Source organism: Pinus tabuliformis, chromosome 2_1, assembly GCF_031772625.1.
Source record: "Pinus tabuliformis cultivar Carrire ecotype Pingquan chromosome 2_1, CPIR1, whole genome shotgun sequence".
In the NCBI taxonomy this organism is placed as follows: Eukaryota; Viridiplantae; Streptophyta; class Pinopsida; order Pinales; family Pinaceae; genus Pinus; species Pinus tabuliformis.
Window position 1 is genome coordinate 185,199,099 of NC_142299.1, and position 7,215 is coordinate 185,206,313.

Consider the following 7,215-nt stretch of genomic DNA (forward strand, 5'->3'; position numbering starts at 1 on the left):
GAAGTAGTGCCATACAATCTGTTGGTTCTCCTGATATCTGATTGGGTCAAATTGGGCTTTTGTCATGCTCTTCAATAGCTCCCAATCAGTGATTGGAGGGGCTTCCTCCCTTAGGTTATGTGCCTCAATTTCTTATTTACCTAAGTTGTATCCTTCTTATCCAATTTGTATCCTTAACTATTATAAGCATAATTGACAAGCCTGTAGATGGATATTGAGCGGATGGATATATTGAATGGTTATCATTGAAGATAAGTAAGCAATGGTTAAAGGGCTAAAGGGTAATAACTCTTCTGCTTGCTTTGCAATATGTAGATGATTTTTGTTACTATGATCAATCCATTTTAACTCTGGATTTAGTAAGCACAAAAAGAGATTGAAAATAAATTTAGATGCAAATCTCTTAATGCTTATATAATTCCTGGTTATGATGGCTCTATACTGATGTGTGTGTATGTTTACGAGAGAAATAAAGTTCCTTTTTGTTTTTTAAACGAGAACTAAGAAAATTTATGCTATAAACGTTTGTACAGAGCTAGACAGTAAGGAATACATGAAGACTGCTTGCATGATTTTCAAAGTAAGCTGGTCAGTCCAAATATGCCAAAACAAAGTTTTATAGATGCCCACAATTATAGTATTTCAAAATTCCTTGTAGGTATAAAGTCTTAGGAAAACACCTAGAATTCATATTAATTTACAAAACGTAAAGGTTAATGAGAAACACGATTGTTGGCTTCTTCTTGTCCATTGTTGGAAGGATAAGAGTCTTGGTTGTCTAGGTCGATATCTTTCATTAATTGGTAGACAATATCTTCCTCTTTGAAGTATTGTTGCAGTGAATTCACTAACATCCTATGGTTGGAAGTAGCAGAGTGAGATCCTTTGTTGAGATTGCTAACCATATTTCTTAACCTGGATTATTTTGCCTAAAACATCAATTTGTTGCTTATGCTGGACTAGAGTGTTCATAATCATTGCATTCTGAGAAGTGCAGTAGTGCTCATTTTCATGGACTAGTCACTGAGAATAGTAAGGTTTTGTTGTGATGAAAAGTGAAATTGCATTAAGACAATTTCCTTTTCATTTCCAAAATATCAATCATGGACCTGTGGGTTATGGCCCTGTTGTGCCCTACAACAACCCCCCATTTCATATCATATTTGTTTACTAAATCATCATATGAAATGGGTCCCTTTAGAATTTAGTTGGTATCAATACTTCATTATTTGAAAAAGGTCTGCAAACCAAATGAACACATTATATAAAACCTTTTAAAAACCCATTTTTGGTCAAATAATACAATCTTTTATCATTGCGATAAAGCGATCGCAAGATCGCATATCGCAATGGCATAGAAAACACAAATAAGTAGCACATTGGTCTCCGCCAATGGGATATCGCTATCGGCTATCGGCAATACTCCATGCACATTTAAAGCACCCCATGCCATTAGCCCCGATGCGATGCGCAATCGGCGATCGGCTATCAGCGGTAATCTATGCACAGTCTTAAAACACCCCAACCCATTCACCCCGATGCGATGGAATATCTTAATCGGCAATCGGCAGTCTCCCATGCACAATAATAAGGTGCCCAGGTCATACCCCTGATGCGATGCGATATCGCAATCGGCAATTGGCGATACGCTATTTATGCAAATTATGATGCCCATTCACCCTGATGCGATGCGATTTCGCTATCGACGATCGGGATTTCAAAATTGTCAACGTAAGGATTTAAGTGTTCCCGACGCTCGATTACTATATAGCGCGGATTTCAAAAAAGCCGTTAAATGGAGGGATATTATGATTCATTCATATTTAAAGCTTGATCTTTTAAGCAATCATTCACCCACGCTCAACCGCCAAAACGTCCATAGCACGCTTAAACGGGCCTTTCGGCCGAATAATGGTATAATGAGCATTTAAGGGGTGGCAGGTCTTAAACGGCCATTTAATGTAATTGTAAGATCCTCCCATGGATTGTGTCTGCGCCCATTTTTAAAGCTAATCCCTTATTACGCATTTCTCAATATTTCTCATCACTTGCAAGTTTTCATTGCTATTTCTCTGTGTTATGTATATTTGCGCCTTTGTGCAGAATTCATCCAAAGGAGAAAGCTCAAGCAAGATGGGTAAGAAATCCAAGAAGACCACAGGCGCTTCCGCTACACCAGCTGCAGGACAAGCTCTCGTGGACAAAAAGAAGGGCTTGATATCTGATACTACATGTACAGGTCTTGTCAGAGTTACTTGGCAAGGGACCTATAACCTGATTGAAGCCGAAGAACCAACAAGGACAATAATTGAAGCTACTGGGATCCTAATCGGAAGTCTGAATGTACTCTCAAGGATTTAGCCAACTCTTTCCTTCACAGAATAGCGGCCAGGGAGCAAATTCTCCCATACACAGACGTAGTGCGGTGGGCGATTCAAGAAATTCCAATCTTGGATAGAACTTTCAGCACTAGAGACGGAAGAATCTTCAGATCGTTCAGGGCGGATGATCTAAGGCAAATGTATCATTTGCCCGAGCCAGAGAAGATATATAATAAGGCGTTCCTGGAGAAATTCGCAAATGAAAATGAAGTTGAATCCGAACCCATCCGGGATTGGAGACAAAATCCGGCCAAGCATAAACACGAATCTTCCGGTAAGTACTCGGTTGATTCTCTGGCTTCTCCTTATTGCTATGCTGGAATAATGATGTGTAGATTATGGGGATTGCATGACTCTGCTAATTTTACCATAGAAATGGTTCCTCTAATGGAAGCAGCATGCAACAATATAATCATGGATTGGGCCACCATCCTTTCTGACAAATTAGCACAAGCTATGCGTGATTTTAGAAATCAGACTGTCGTCTCTGAAAGGAAAATTCCCCCATTCTATTACAGTGCATATATCTTAGATACATTATGTTTCAATTCTGAATTTCCCGTGCTCGGCTGGAGGTGGACGCCATAAGATCCCATGGCTATCCACATATACCATCAGAAATTATGGAAGTCCTCTTACAAGCACCATCTGTACCAAATCTGCAATGGCTTTATGGTGCCTATTCATTATTCTATTTTTGACAAACCCATTCCCAAGATTTCCTATCAAGCTTCGTTTGATATAACAACGGTAGGGATTTGGTTTGGAGAGGAGAGATTTACCTACATAAGAGTTTTCGGCATCCAAGCCAACCCACATGTTCTCCCTTTGTACATACCAGATAAACTGCTAGCAAGAGAAATCGCTTATCAGATTACGACTGAGAGTGTTACACAGACTCTCAAGAAAGAAAAGAAGAGGGGCTGGCCCTCTTTTCCCTTGAGGTGTGGTGTCTATACTCTGCATGATCTCAAACATGCAGAAAAGGAAGCCAAAAGATTCAATCCTTAACTCTGGCGACTATCCAAAATAGGCCATATGATCCAAAGAAAGTTGCCTACAATGCACTAGAACAGGCCAAATTGACAAAATTTGAGCACAAAGAAGATATGTTTGATGACCTATTCGTTTCAGCCGAATCAATAGGTCAGGCTAAAGAATTCACTCGAATGAAATATAAGAATGAAGGGTTGACTGAGTTTAATAAGCTTAGAGAACAGAGGTTGCAAACTTTGCCTCTAGATTTACTAGCAACAACCCCGGCAACATCATCAAGTGAGCCTGGTCGGCAACAGTCAAAGGAACCTCCGGTTGTAACAAAGGATCATAAGAAAGAGCAAGAGGAAAGGCAAAAGAAAGAAAAATAAGAACAACAGAATAGAGCACAAGAGGAGAAACAAAGGAAAGAGAAAGAGGAACAACGAAAGAAAGAACAAGAGGAAAGTCAAAAGAAAGAACAAGAGGAACAGCAGAAGAGGGAGCAGGAAAAAGTGCGGAAGGAGTCCCAAGCTGAAAAGGAAAAACAAACCACCATTGATGTCAATATAGATACTCATATTGACCCTAAATTGCTTCAGGAGTGGAAGCAATTTGACTCTATTATCAGTGGGTTGGAATGTTCCAAGGATACAGACACTTCCAAGACAAATGATACACAGGACATCACTTCACCTCAGGTTCTAAGTGGAACCAGCGGCCCACCCATTTCCAAGGATGTTGAGGTAATACCAAAAGACCCCTCCGACCAAATCATTCTCCAGGTAGAAGATATTCCTCCCCTGGATGTTTTCTACAGCCCGAGGCATAAAGCAGTGGTAAAAAGACAAAGGAAAAGGAGGAAGATTGATCAACCTCCCCTTTTTCCAGAACAAACTGTAACGGGCAGCGTGGTTTGGAAGGAGGAATTCAAACCCTCCGATGACCTAACAAAACTATCGCAGTATGTGGGAGCCTATTCGGCAGCGACAATCGATAAGGCATCAGAGGTAAGTCTTCTACTGAAAACCAAGGATCAAGAAATTTTCGCGCTACAAGTAGAATTGGCTGAAACAAAGCAGAAGGCAGAGCAGGCAGAGCAGCAATTGTTGACACAACAGCAAGTGAACAGTCAACTAACCCAACAATTGCAGGCAGAAAAGCAAAGGGTCGACCAAAGCGCGATCCAGAAACAGAAGGAATTATCAGAGGCATTGGCACAACTAAGAGCAGCAAACGAGCAAATGATGAAAACAAAGGATGAGCAAATCGCTCAATTGTCATCGCAGCTCGAAAAGATAAAGGGCGCTCCACAAGTGGCTGAGTTTAGAGCAGAAGCATTACAAATAAACACTGCATTGATATCTCAAATTAGGCTTCTGTGTCAACAAATCGCTCAGGCAGAGCCACTCTGTGAATTAATGACATCCATAAATCAGCAGGTAGAAAAGGCCAGAAATGAATTAGATCAAGCCGAAGAGATCATAACTGCATTTCTTGACTGGCAAGATTATGATCAAGGGAGAGAAGCAAATTTGCCCAAGATTTCAGAAACACATAAAGATATACTTTTCACAGAATGGCACTCTCAGATGATGAAAGAAGAAAGGGCAGCTTCAAGATGTAAATCAACTTCCAGCAATTTGGTTGAACTAGTCAACAACACTCTCTACTTATCAAATATGATTTCCCAATGTACACCAGGAAAGATGACAACAACAAACACATTGGAGCAATCATGCTATCCTGATTTAGAGGAAAAGGGGAGATTAATCGCTGGGATTAATAGTTTAACTATGGAAGCATATTGGTTATTTATGGTAAAGCCACATACACAGAGAGCCGCCCTTAAGTGCCTAACAGATGCGATCGGGTATATAATTCCCGATATTCAGGATGCCACCTATGCCGCCCAGCTCAGTTCGCGCCTCAACAAACCTCCTGAAGTAGAGCCAATGCTTGCGATAAGTCAGCTCAGATTTAAAGGCAAGCAGCCTACCTGATGAATCATGCCGCCGATTGCCAGATCGCTGAGAAAAATAGGATCAAAATTTATTGATACCGATTTAGTTGCATTTTAGTTTAATAGATATTTAGATTAATTTAGTATTTATAGACCCTTTCATTGTTTTGGAAAGGGTCGTAAAGTTTTGTACCAGACTTAAAGACTGAAGTTTGCACTATTGTGCTTCAGTCAATATTCTTTTATGAAACTGGACCAGTTGTTCTTAATTCAACAAGGAGGCTTTTTATGCAATTGTGCACTATTGTCTTTGTTGAGAATGTTTCTGCGTTGAAGAAAGAATTACAAGTAGCGATTGATATCGGGAGTGTCAAAGCAGCTCATATGGTATTTCTATCTATGTCTGAATTCATTCCTGTTATGTGAATTGTTATTTGATTATCCTTGCTATTGTTGATTATATGCATGCGCTGTAACAGCAGATCTACATTCATACCACTATTGGATGTTTTATGATATGCTTTCCTTTTAATCATGTATATGTCGATAATATAAATGATGAGTGTGGTAATATCGCTGTAATCGCTGCGCTTAACTATTTAGGCACAGTAATCTTGAATGAATTAATATCTATGTCTGTTAGATGGAGTCATCTATATGCCTGTCTTTAGACACAGACCATCAAACGCTGCACTTTAAAGTTCAATAGATTCCCGGGATAGGTTATAGTTCTTGTATTCTTGTTAATAGTTTAGTTATTCGCTTACCGCTAGCTTAGTTTATAAATCATCCATTCATCCCGTTTATCCACTTTTGGGAAACTGGTCCCATTATCCCCAGTCGGAGCCACTATTCCAAACGGAAAAGGAGCTGTACTAAGGTCCGGACCGGGTGGTTATCCCCGATGTTGTTGCAGCGATTTTCGAGGCATCAACATTTTTGGCGCTAGAAGGAGGGCATCAACTGTGAATGGCACATAAGCCAAAACCTATAAGCCATTCTAAGAGTAATCCTCCCTCCGAATCCCCTCGATCTTCCTATTTGCATACTGGTTCGCCGGTATCCAAACAAGAAGAAGAGGAATCAACTACCACTGCTCAAACCCATCATACTCCAGAACAATTAAGTCTTGAATCACCTGAAGTCCAGTCTCTTATCCACAAACTTCAGAGCTTCTCGATTTCACCACAGAAATCTGAGGTATCACAAAGCAGTGCGACTTCGCAGTTCAATTTACCTCACCCTCTCACCAGACTTCAGAGCGAAAAGCTCGGTATTGAACCCACTGAGTTCCCTTTACCCAAAAGGAAAAAGGCGAAGAAAAATACTGAAGGATCTGACAGTGAAGAGCTTTCATCCATATCCTCCATTGCATCTTCCCCTCTGCAAAGTCAACCATCCACTCCCCCATTACATATTGTTGTTCACCAGGGATTAGAAGCTTCAACATCCCAACCTGCCCACTCCTCAGTATTATTTCCTTCCCATACATCTGGAATTCCAACAGTAGTATCAACCACTGTTGCTATTACAATGGCAGATCCATGGACCAGACCTGGTGCAGTCAATATGCCTGCGCCATTGCATCCATTACCAGATTATCCTGAAAAATGGCTACCCAAGTTTAATCCAGATGATGGAACCCAAGCTGAGGAACACATCAATAATTTCATGTTAGCAGTCAACTTGAAAGGAGTAACAGAACAAGATGTTGTTGTTAGACTTTTCCCTTACACCTTACAAGGATCAGCAGGATCCTGGTATTTCTCTTTACCCTCTGGTTCCATTACCAGTTGGAACACTTGCCAAGAGCAGTTTCTTACCAAATATGGAGATGATAGGTCTTTGGCAACTTTAATAAACGATCTCTCCAATCTGAGAATAGAGCATAGGGAA